This window comes from Vitis vinifera, chromosome 4, assembly GCF_030704535.1.
Source record: "Vitis vinifera cultivar Pinot Noir 40024 chromosome 4, ASM3070453v1".
In the NCBI taxonomy this organism is placed as follows: domain Eukaryota; kingdom Viridiplantae; phylum Streptophyta; class Magnoliopsida; order Vitales; family Vitaceae; genus Vitis; species Vitis vinifera.
This window is the reverse complement of record NC_081808.1, coordinates 9,965,932-9,979,763: the sequence shown is the minus strand read 5'-3', so window position 1 is coordinate 9,979,763 and position 13,832 is coordinate 9,965,932.

The following is a 13,832-nucleotide window of genomic DNA, read 5'->3' as shown; positions in this document are numbered from 1 at the left end:
CTTATTATGTGGCAATTATTCATGTGATATTTGACCACAAATAATTTTATGGAAAAAAATGGAGTTCATGCCACAATGTCATATATTGCATGGAAATAATTTCAATTATTTTTAGCAACGAAGCGTACTTTCATGGTGAAAAGTAACATTTTACCACGATCAATTTGGTAGCAAATAGTGAAGTTCATGGTAAAGTGTCATATATCTCATGAGAATTATCTGCATCACATTTTTAGTGACAAAAGTGAATTTCTAACTAAAAGTTATATTTTGCCAAAAAATTGGATTTATGGTAAAACAATTCAGGGCCAAAAGTGATATTTATTGTAGTGCATGTATCTCATTTATTGATTTTCATTCATGATCATATCTAAGTTAAATTAAAAGAAAAATCTTAATATAATTGATAAACATAAAAATTATGATAATATAGTTTGGAGTACATATTCATCCCCAAGTAGCTTGGTACATCATGAATAGTATTTTAAAAGGCTAAAATTGATCTTAAAGTGTTTTGCCCAAATGAGGTAAGGGGTAAGCCTTAATGTAGAATGAGGTGTAAGCTTTAATTTAAACAAATAAATAATAAATAATTATGAAAAAAAATCATAATATTAATACTCACAAAGCCACAAGAAAATTAACTAATAAAAAAACACAAACTTCATAATGAAAAAAATTAATTATTTGTCATTGTTAATAGTTTCTCATTTACTTCATTTTCCTTTCTTCAAAAAATTTAGCTCGTTCTTATGGTTTAATCAAATAGTTTTCAACATTATTTTTGCTATCACTAATAAGATCCTCCAAGGAACATAGTTATATCTAATGGCTATATTATCCTCCATATTGGTGTTATTATGCACTCATTCTTCTTCTGTGTCCACCAGTCATAACGATTATATTTATAAAATCAACCACTAAGGGAATCAATATTTTCCTATTCTTTCTTCTTTTCCTTTCCTTTTAAAACATTAATTGGAAGTCAATTAATACTTATTTAATGAAAGACTAAACCAAGTTAAGACCTAATACAAAACTCATGAATTTTATATCAAAAGCTCACAAAGGCATAGATGACAATAGAACCCATTAAAACTCATTGAAAAATTTGGCTTAAACTTCTTATGAGATATATACCAAAAGCCTTTAGACATTTTAGGCTTAGGCCCAAATAGCATGAGACTTAAACCTTAAGGAGTAGGTCTCAATAACCTTTTAAAACACTAATCATGAGTACACTTTTAATTTAAATTAATAATTTCACATTATCAAGAGCACCTCCCTATGATTATATTTTCCTTTAAAAAGAAAAACCTTGTGTGCTTTAATAATGAGACAACTTACTAGTTTTTAGATTTTTTTTTTGAACTTTTTTCAAACTTTATCTTTGAATTTGTGTTTTTTTTAGTTAGTATGATAAAAAATGTTGGTTTGAATAAATAAATAAAAACTAGATACTTTAATGAAAATTTTTTCATGTCCATTTTCTGTTTCATTAATTATTTTGTCATTGAAAGTCACCTTTTGTCACAATATGTTATATTTTGATTGTGGAAAAAATATGAACTTTTTGCACGAGAAATAGTCTTGCATTATTGTAAGAGACAACACGTCATTCATGACAAAAAGCAACTTTGTGCCAGAAAACCTAAGTTTGACAAGTGATCGAAATTTGTGGGAAAAAGGGAAAAATAAGAAAAAAGTCAATGCTTGTGTTGGAGGTATTTTCAACCTTTTATTAGTGGTGAAAATGCCTTTCCTAGAAAATAGTGAATTTTATGCCAAGAAATTAAAATTGTAGCAAAGATATTTATACTGAAAACTAATACTTATTATAGTAATTTATTTTCCAAATTCCATAGGCTTGTACCCTTGTGTTTTCACTTATTTAAAACCTTTTAAATAATTTTTTTTTAAATGATTGTACAAATATCTTTAAACAATATTTCTTGAAAATATTTTATCTTTTAGAAAGTATTTAAAATCTAGTCCTCCAATTTAAGCAATAAAGGAAAGCATTTTAAAAAATAAAAAATATTTTGAAAACCAACATTTCATTCTTTCAATTTTCGCTACAAATTAAACAAAGACTACATTTTTCAAAATACTTTATGAGAAAAGATATAACAAGTTACATTGGTTTTTGTAAAGTTACGAATACTAGGGTAGTAGTAACACTACTAGTTTGAATAATGTCTAGAGTTGATAAATTTAAAAAGGACTTCCCATTGTTCACAAGAGTTAAGGATAAGAAACATTATTTAATTATGATTTAGAGTATTAACCCAAGCCTAAAGTTGACCTAAGCTAATAAAGTGAATCTCTTTTTAAGGATAAATGACATTCGTTGTGCAAGAGTATGAGGGGCAACTAAATATTTAATTATTATTTTTGTTCTTACTATACTAAACACACCAAAATTTTATAAATATTTATCATAGTATATTTTGCAATTTTTTAAAATAAACTTAGGAGCATATATGTAAATATCATATTATAATAGCATTTTAATTAATATATCTTCAATACACATTTTGAATTTTTTTTGTTTCTAGGTAGATTTTTTTAGTGGGCTTATACGACAAGAAAACTATGAAATTGTCATAAGACTTTCACTACAAGAAAATACATTTATAGCCGCAACAAAAACTTGTTGCTAAAGGTGAAGAAAAGCATGACTATAAGTTAGTGAAAACATATGTTGTTGCATGCAAACATATGCAGAAAATGCATATTCTTGTGAACAGATATGTTAGAAAAATTTTAATTTGTTTGAAGAGAATTGTTTTTGTTTGAAAGCAAGGGGGTTAAAGGCCACTTGTGCAAATATCATAAAATAGAGTATCAAAACATGGGAATCCAAATAACTGGTGAAAAAAAAAGCAACTATCTAAAATCTTTATAATTGGCACCAATTGTAAGAAAACCCTATAAAATGGGAGAATAGTGTGCCATCTTTATGCGGAAAGGAAGGAAGGATTTAGATGTTTTCCTCTAAAAGATGTTTTCACTACCTAGAAGAACTCCAAATTTTTTAATAAAAAATCTCCATATTACACTGAGAAAGACGAGTAAAGCATTGAAGGTAGAATAAAAGAGTACAGAGGAATGAGTTTTGGATCTACATGAAGAAGAAGGGATTTGGATGTTTTTCTCTTGATATGCTTTCACAACTTCGATAAACCTAAAATAATTTCACTAAAAATCCTTAAAATACTCTAATGAATAAAAAAAAAAATAAAGTTCTTAAAATGGTGATCGTGGGGGAAGTAGAATGGGATGGCAATCTAGATGTTGAAGAGGAAGATATGGTTGTTTTTATTTAAAGATGATCCCATAACCTAAAGAGACAAATGAGGCATATTAACAAATCTAACACTAGCTAAAGGCATAAAGTGTCATCAGTAGTCATGATAGACAATGCAGACATAAGAGATAAAGAAGCAAAAGATAAAGAATCAAGTGACATAATAAGCTCTAGAATATAAAACCTATATGGAGGAAGACACACTTGAAGAACTGAGGGCTATAAACCTAATTAAAGAGGCAAACATAACATGTGGTTGTGTGGTGACGAACTTATGGAATTGTTCACTAAGGGCAGCTACCATGGGATTAAAGGATAGCGTAGTTCCAAATTAATCTAAAAAGTTAGATAGAGGAACAACTATTGCTGTATTAGGTTATAGAGGCTTGTAAAAATGTTGGTCAATATTAGACTAATTTTGTTACGATTGTTGAAAGGGTTATTGTTGCACGATTCTATTCAAGATCTTAGGACATTAAGCCTTTTAGTGACCTTTCTACCTATACAAGCTACATTCATCCATGGAAACCCTTGAGTAAGGCCTATTTGGATTGTTGGAATGTGGCTTAAAAGGTTTCTTCTTTCTACCTATACAAGCTACCAAAACAAATGCATGAGATGCAAAGAGAATTCATTTTCCAACTTGAGACTTAAGATTTTTCTCCTCAGTCAATAGTTCACTGACTATTGAATCAACAAAGAGATATGGGTTGTGATGCAAAATTGTCCCACATAGTGCCTTCAAATTACTATGAAGGGTCATAAAAAATATTCAACCAGTTGTTATTCCTTTTTACTAGCAATATAAGGTGCAAAAGTTTGAACCTTTGTTGATTCCATGAGAGCTAACTAGTCCAAAGATCATTCATAGTGGAATAGAACTCCTGAATACTCATGTTTTTTTGTTCAAGGGCTTGAATATCAACCTTTAATTGATACTATTTTCCAAAATTAGATTGCATATATAATCTTTTCAAATGTTCCCAAGTCTCTTTGGTAGTTTCATACTTCGTCAATTGTGTACCTATTGAATTCTCAATAGAGTTGTTGATCTAAATGATAATTTTCAAATTGTTTACTTTCCAAACATCTAACTATTCTGCATATTTTTCATCATCTTCATTCCTAGGTTTGCAAAGAGTACCAACAATATAACCCCACATTTGTTTTGTCATTTAGAATATTTTTTATTACATAACTCTAATACGAATAATTTTTTCGTCCAATCTCACACTAATAGATTGAAGAGAATCATCTCTTTCACCAATCATGATGAATAAACAATAAATAATCACCAAACAAAATAAAATATATACGAACCAAAGAAAACAGATACAAAATCATTACTATAATCAAACAGGAAAAACTGATGTAATCACCCATGATGAAATTCTACTATTAGACATGACGAAAAATAAATAAATCAAGAATTCCATTAAAATGTGATTAAACTATGTGTGAAATTAAACTTTTTTCAATGAAATCATAAATCAAGGATTTCATTAAAATCAGTTGCGCTTTGATACCATGTGAGATTCAAATAATCATGAGAGAAAGAACAAAAAATCTAAGGTTTTGTGTTTTAACCACTTTTAAAATTTTTGTAGGGTTTCTTATTCTAACCACTTGTAAAATAGGTATAACACAAATAAAGTTTTTAAACAAGCTCAATAAAAAAGTAAAGAACTAATTTTGTAATAATAAATTCAATTATTAATTTTATCATTACTTAACCAAGTCCAAAGGTACATTTTTACCTTAATTTGTTTTACTTCCTTGAGTCATCAAACTTGCTCTTGAAGCTAAAAAATTCTAGTACGTAGAAGTGAAGTAGTTTCAAACTAGTAATCTTTGAAGCAAAATTGTTAACCTAAAGCAATACATTAACAAAAACCTTTGAAATTGAAAAAAAAAAAAAAGAAGCTAAATTTCATTGATCATTGCAACCATTTTAAAGACTACAATAAATAAAATTTTCCAAAACCCTAATTTAATCAAACTTTTACAATTAATCCATGTTCGTTTCCGGCCTAAAATGATTTTAAATTTCAAGCCATTCCAAATTAAACATTCAATATATATCTCATAGTAATATTACTCCTATTAAAATTGTTTAGTTATAGTTCTTTGCTTTTTAAAATAATTCTTAGTAAAAATAATCTTAGAAAATTACATATATGTAGTGATATTAAGAGGATGAAGACAAGCTTGTAGTGGGTGTTCTAAAACAAGCTTGCTGGTACTAATTGTTCATAAAATCATATAACTGCCATTGTGCTACCATCATGGTAATCTCAGCATCCTCCTCGATCGATCTCCACTTGATTTCAAAATCCATTGCAGTTCCCTCAAACTGTCATATAAGAAGTTGGTCTCTAACAACTCACACTGAAGAAATGATATTGCAATTGTCTGGAAATGAAACACAAACTAGCCAAAACAGTCAGGGCACAAAAGGAAAAGTCTGGATATAATCAATCCATTTTATGAATTGGGGGAGGGTACTTCCTAAGAGACTCCCATCCACGAAATTGCTTTGGAGGCATATTAAGTTTCTTCCGAGGTTCATTCCTCCTTTTTCTTTGCCCTCGAGTCTTTATCTCTTTCCCATGCAGTTGATTCTTCTGGGTATCATTTACCATATTACTAGCTGTATTTTGGGCATCAACAAGTTTCTTTCCATCATGAGCCTCCTTTTCTATGTTCTGGGCATTGCTTACAGTAATCGGATCAAGAGTGTTGTCAGCAAAAGGTTGCACTGAAGTGCCTTCCTTGTCAGATACTTTGCATGAACTGCTTTCATAATCAGCAAAAGCTTTCTCCAAACTAAATTCTTCATCATCAAAAGGTTGTACTGAAGTGCCTTCCTTGTCAGATCCTTTGTATGAGTGGCCTTCATATTCAGCAAGAGCTTTCTCCAAACTAAATTCTTCATCATCAAAAGTTACCTCGCAATTGAATTCATCATCATCAGGCGCTTCTTCTTCATCATCAGGAGCTTCTTGTTCATTACTTTCACCAACTTGGGAAGCTTCGTCTGACTCTCTCTCAGTTTCATCAGAAAGATGGGCTTTAAAATTGTTATTATCTACATCACATTAGAAAGCAATTCAGCACAAAGATAACCTAATCATATTGAAACAATTCAGGACAAAAGTTATTTATTTGAGCACAATGCACGCTCCTTTCTGACAAGGACACTTCCCTCTCCCCTTTACCACAGACCCTAAGAAATCTTGTCACAATGAACCCAGCATCATCTATAGCACCTCAAAGGTGATGGGAATATTAAGTACGTACCACATTCTTATATAATGTTGGATTGAAGTAAGAAAAATCAGTGTTTATTTAGTCTATAAATTCCATAAAATTTCATGATATATAAAGTGCAGATACTTTCTTTTTCTGAAGTCATGTGACTGATGTTACAGCAGAATCACTAAACTATAAGAGGAGAGAGCAAAGATGGAAGAAAAAGATATGATAAGATCCAACTCACCCTTAGAAAGTGAAAGTCTAGTTTCCACATAATGCACATATCGGAGGAGATCCTTCTTTGTATGAAATTTTTGCCCAGTCTCCACATTAAATGCATACTAAAATATCCAAACATGGAAAAGAAAATCATTGCAAAGTCAATCATTATTAGTTGTCTAACAACATCAACCATATCAAAAGAGTTCAAAGGTAACATTTTGAAGAGATTCATACGCTGACAAATCTAATTCACATTTGCAAAGCATAGAAATTATCAATTGTTTGATCCACTAAAAGTAAGTGGTAATCCATACCTAACATGCCTTGTGAATTATCACTTGAAATCATAAGAAAATGACAAACATATTTCTCTTTTTTGTAAATACATCCATAGAATTCAACATGACAAGCCACTATCTCATGTCATATATAATACCAACACCTATAAAGGCATATAGTCAACAAGATTCATTAATGTTTTGAAGATTTTTTAAGCAATAAAATCTTAGCCAATATTTATTTACCTCGTATGCATAACATCTGTCATGGAAGCCTTAAAAGCTTTCCAGAACCTACTATTATTTTAATTAGCTTGCAACCCGTTTTTTTTTTTTTTTTTTCATCAGTCAATACCTGTATATTCCACTTTTTGGGAAAATAATGAATGGGAAAGGAAGGGAAATTCCAAAATTGTTCATCAACTCTTGTTCAATTTCTAAGTGATGAGGGAAAAAATGGAAATGCAATATGAAAACAACCTAAGTTTCTCTCAAAAAATTAAAGCAATTTAAAAGGAAATGATTTACACAAGTCAGATGACACATTATAGACCAAGTTACAGGAGTTTATACAATATTTTCCTCTTGGTTGTATTTGAATTTGAAGATTTACAATAGACATTTTAATGTAGACATCAACTTCATCCCTAACTTTATGGTTGTAAAGAAGTCTTAGAATTTTATTTGTTTATTTTTAATAATTTAAATGAAGTTTATTGATAAGTTAAAGACTTGCTAACTAGGAATTTGAACCAATAGTCCTAGCTATCATTCCAAATCTATTACCAAGAAGATTTGGTTCATGTTAAACTCTCTCTCATTCCAAATCTATATTTTATGTGTTTTAAGATCACATTCAAGTACATTAAACTTGGGCATAAAACCTAGTGTATTTCTTCAAAGTAAACCAATGACAACCCTAGCATTTTTCTTCTACTTTCCTTGTGTAAACAAAAGAAAGTGGACTATATTCGAATATTTTCTCTTTTCTTCTCCTTTCTTTTATTTTCTATTCATTTCATCATCTAAGTACTAGACTAAATCAACTAGCAACCAAAAGATATTTAAATGATAAATTAGAAAAAAAATAATCATCAATCAATTAAAAAGAGGAAAGAAATTTAGAAAGAATAAATAAGTAAATACACCAATCATAATGGATTAATCTAGCATAAATAATTGAAATTGGCTTAAGTAATGCCAGTGAAAACATATACAAAAACTCATGATATCAATTCCAATAGCCATGTATGGCAAAAAAAATTAGGAAAAATGAGTAAAAAAACCCTAGACGAATTCAATGAAGTTGTTGGATTACCTCGCCTTTAGCATTTCTTTGCAAGATCCATCCTTTTGGAAGTGGTTCCACACAATCTTCACTGCCCATTGATTATAAAGGATGTTTTTTTCTCTAAATATGATCCCACTAGCAAGAAAACCTTAAATTTTTTTACTCAAATGCCCTAAGTTGTTTTTCTTAGATGCCTTAAATTGGTTAAAGAGAGCAACTGAAATGTTGATCTACATGGGAGAGAAGGTGGATTTTCTCACTGAAGACTCTCAAACACAAAGCCACGGTGCTAGTGTGGGTAGGGTTTGGAAGGGGCGAAGGGTGTCTAGGTGAAAAGAGGGATAAAATGACACGTGCGAGTTTCGAGTAAGGCACGTGACCTAGCAAACCAAGGCCTCACATCTAGGAAGTCACTATGCGTTAAGCCTAAATGCACCTAAGACATCTTTGGAAACTATGTTTCCTAGATTTTTTTTTTCAATGTTACAATAATGCAATGGGTCTAATTATTTTTCTCAAATGACTTAAATTGGTTAAAGAGAGTAGTTGAAATGTTAATCTACATGGGAGAGGAGGTGGATGTTCTCACTAAAGACTTGGAAAACAAAAAACTAAGGTGCTAGTGTGGGTAGGGTTAGGGAAAGGGGAGGGGTGTTTAGGATGAGAGGATGGATAAAGTAATATGTACGCCTTTTGACCAAGGCATGTGACCTGACAACCAAAGCATTATAGCTTAGAAGTTATTGTGTACTAGGCCAAGTTGCACCTAAGACACACCTTTCAAAACTATGTTCCTAGAGTTTTTTTTTCAATGTCACAAAAATGTAATATGCCTACTTTTACTTTCTATATGCTAAAAACACCTCATCTATAGTATGTGGTGAAAAAGTGTATCAGATAAATTGATTAAATCTAATACCACTTGTAAGAATCTCATATCAAATTGATACCAAATATATAAAATATTGGAATTATCTCAATTTATGCAAGCTAGACAAGTTATAATTAATATTTGTTAAAACTATACTTTAAATACCCTATAAATGAGCTAATCTAGTTAATCCAAATAAAATTGCAATATGCAGTTTTGTTGTAGATTTTCTTTTTTTTTTTTTTAATACATAATGGATATAATTATTAGTTATCAACATCAACCATAACAAAAGAGTTGAAAGGTAACATTTTGAAGAGATTCATATGATGGCAAATCTAATTCACAATTGTAAAGAATAGAAATTATCAATTGTTTGATCCACTAAAAGTAAGTGGTAATCCATACCAAACTTGGCTTGTGAATTATCACTTGAAATCATAAGAAAATGACAAACATATTTCTCTTTTAAGTAAATCAATCCATGACATTATAAAAATAACACACCATAGTCTCATGTCATATATGATACCAAGGGCATATGGTTAGTAAGATTCATTAATGTTTCAAAGATTTTTAAGCAACAAAATCTTAGGCAATATTTATTTACCTCGTATGCATAATCTCTCATGGAACCCTCAAAAGCTTCCCAGAACCTACTATTATTTTAATTAGCTTGCAACCTTTTTTTCTTTTTCTTTCTTTTCCATCGGTCAATACCTATATATCCTTTTTTTTTTTTTTTTTTTTTTTTTGGAAAATGAATGAATAGGAAATGAAGGAAAATTGAAAATTGTTTCATCAACTCTTGTTGTTCAATTTCTAAGTGATGAAGGAAAAGATGGAAATGCAAAATGAAAACCACCTAAGTTTAAAAAAAAAATAAAAAAATAAGGCAATTTAAAAGGAAATGATTTACATAAGTTAGATGACACATTATAGACCAAGTTACAAGTGCCTTATACAATATTTTCCTCCTGGTTGTATTTGGATTTGAAGATTTACTGTAGACATCAACTTCATCCCTAACTTTATGGTTGTGAAGAAGTCTTAGAATTTTATTTGTTTATTTTTAATAATTTAAATGAAGTTTATGGATAAGTTAAAGACTTGCTAACTAGGAATTTGAACCAATAGAGGAAGCTATCATTCCAAATATATTACCAAGAAGATTTGGTTCATGTTAAACCCTCTCTCTTTCAATCAATTACTATCATTTTTTCTCTTATAACCCTATATTTTATGTGTTTTAAGATCACATTCAAGTACATTAAACTTGGTATAAAACGTAGTGTATTTCCTCAAAGTAAACCAATGACAACCCTAGCATTTTTCTTCTACTTTCCATGTGTAAACAAAAGAAAGTGGACTATATTCAAATATTTTCTCTTTTCTTCTCTTCTGTCTTTTATTTTCTATTCATTTCCTCATCTAAGTACTATACTAAATCAACTAGCAACCAAAATATATTTAAATGATAAATTAGAAACAAAAATCATCAATCAATTAATGAAAAGAGGAAAGAAATCTAAAATGAATAAATAAGTAAATACACCAATCGTAATGGATTAATCTAGCATAAATAATTGAAATTGGCTTAAGTAATGTCAGTGAAAACATATACAGAAACTCATGATATCAATTCCAATACCCATGTATGGCAAAAAAATTAGGAAAAATGAGTAAAAAAAACCCTAGAAAAATTCAATGAAGTTGTTACATTACCTCGCTTTTAGCGTTTCTCTGCAAGATCCATCATTTTCGAAGTGGTTCCGGCCAATCTTCACTGGCCATTGATTATGAAGGATGCTTTTTTTCTCTCAATATGATCTCACTAGTAAGAAAACCCTAAATTTTTTTTACTCAAAAGCACTAAGTTGTTTTTCTTATATGCCATAAATTGGTTAAAGAGAACAGTTGAAATTTGATCTACATGGGAGAGAAGGTGGATTTTCTCACTAAAGACTCTCAAACACAAAACCACTACACTAGTGTAGGTAGGGTTAGAGAGGGTGGAAGGGTGTCTAGGTGAAAAGAAGATAAAATGATACGTGCGACTTTCAAGCAAGGCACGTAACCTGGAAAACTAAGGCATCACATCTAGGAAGTCACTATGCGTTACGCCTAGATGCACCTAAGACACCTTTGGAAACTATGTTTCCTAGAATTTTTTTTTTCAATATTAGAAAAATGAAGTATGTCTAATTTTTTTTCTCAAATGCCCTAAATTGGTTAAAGAGAGCAGCTTAAATGTTGATCTACATGGGAGAGGAAGTAGATGTTCTCAATAAAGACTTGACAAACAAAAAACTAAGGTGCCAATGTGGATGGGGTTAGGAAGGGGGAAAGGATGTTCAGCGTGAGAAGAAGGATAAAGCAATATGTACACCTTTTGAGCAAGGCGTGTGACTAGGAAACCAAGGCATTATAGCTAAGAAGTTACTATGCACTAGGCCTAATTGCACCTAAGACACACTTTTAGAAACTATGTTCCTAGATTTTTATTTATTTTTTTCAATGTCACAAAAATGTAATGTGTCTACTTTTACTTTATATATGCTAAAAACACATCATCTATAGTACATGGGCAAAAAGTGTATCACAAAAATTGATTAAATCTAATACCACTTGTAAGAATCTCATATCAAATTGATACCAAATATATAAAATATTGGAATTATCTCAATTTATGCAAGCTAGACATGTGATAATTAATATTTGTTAAAACTATATACTTCAAGTACCCTATAAATGAGCTAATCTAGTTAATCCAAATAAAATTGCAATATGTAGTTTTCTTGTAGATTTTTTTTTAATACATAGTGGATATAATTATTAGTTGTCAACATCAACCATATCAAAAGAGTTGAAAGGTAACATTTTGAAGAGATTCAGATGATGGCAAATCACAGTTGTAAAGCATAGAAATTATCAATTGTTTGATCCACTAAAAGTAAGTGGTAATCCATACCAAACTTGGCTTGTGAATTATCACTTGAAATCATAAGAAAATGACAAACATATTTCTCTTTTAAGCAAATAAATCCATGACATTATAAAAATAACATAACATAGTCTCATGTCATATATGATACCAAGGGCATATGGTTAACAAGATTCATTAATGTTTCAAAGATTTTTAAGCAACAAAATCTTAGGCAATATTTATTTACCTCGTATGCATAATCTCTCATGGAACCCTCAAAAGCTTTCCAAAACCTACTATTATTTTAATTAGCTTGCAACCTTTTTTCTTTTTCTTTATTTTCCATCAGTCAATAACTATATATCCTTTTTTCTTCTTGTTTTTTTGGAAAAAGAATGAATAGGAAATGAAGGAAAATTGAAAATTGTTTCATCAACTCTTGTTGTTCAATTTCTAAGTGATGAGGGAAAAGATGGAAATGCAAAATGAAAACCACCTAAGTTTCAAAAAAAAAAAAAAAGGGCAATTTAAAAGGAAATTATTTACACAAGTTAGATGACACATTATAGACCAAGTTACAAGTGCTTATACAATATTTTTCCTTTTGGTTGTATTTGGATTTGAAGATTTACTGTAGACATCAACTTCATCCCTAACTTTATGGTTGTGAAGAAGTCTTAGAATTTTATTTGTTTATTTTTAATAATTTAAATGAAGTTTATGGATAAGTTAAAGACTTGCTAACTAGGAATTTGAACCAATAGAGGAAGCTATCATTCCAAATCTATTACCGAGAAGATTTGATTCATGTTAAACCCTCTCTTTGAATCAATTACTATCATTTTTTCTATTATAACCCTATATTTTATGTGTTTTAAGATCACATTCAAGTACATTAAACTTGGGTATAAAACCTAGTGTATTTCCTCAAAGTAAACTAAGGACAACCCTAACATTTTTCTTCTACTTTCCTTGTGTAAACAAAATAAAGTGGACTATATTCGAATATTCTCCTTTCTTCTCTTCTATCTTTTATTTTCTATTCATTTCCTCATCTAAGTACTAGGCTAAATCAACTAGAAACCAAAATATATTTAAATGATAAATTAGAAAGAAAAAAAAAAAATCATCAATCAATTAATGAAAAGAGGAAAGAAATCTAGAAAAAATAAATAAGTAAATACACCAATCATAATGGATTAATCTAGCATAAATAATTGAAATTGGCTTAAGTAATGTCAGTGAAAACATATACAAAAACTCATGATATCAATTCCAATAGCCATGTATGGCAAAAAATTTAGGAAAAATGAGTAAAAAAAAACCCTATGCGAATTCAATGAAGTTGTTAGATTACCTTGCCTTTAGTGTTTCTCTGCAAGATCCATCCTTTTGGAAGTGGTTCCGGCCAATCTTCACTGACCATTGATTATGAAGGATGTTTTTTTTCTCTAAATATGATCTCACTAGCATGAAAACCCTAAATTCTTTTACTCAAAAGCCCTAAGTTGTTTTTCTTAGATGCCATAAATTGGTTAAAGAGAGCAGCTAAAATGTTGATCTACATGGGAGAGGAGGTGGATTTTCTCACTGAAGACTCTCAAACACAAAACCATGACACTAGTGTAGGTAGGGTTAGAGAAGGGGGGAAGGGTGTCTAGGTGAAAAGAGGATAAAAT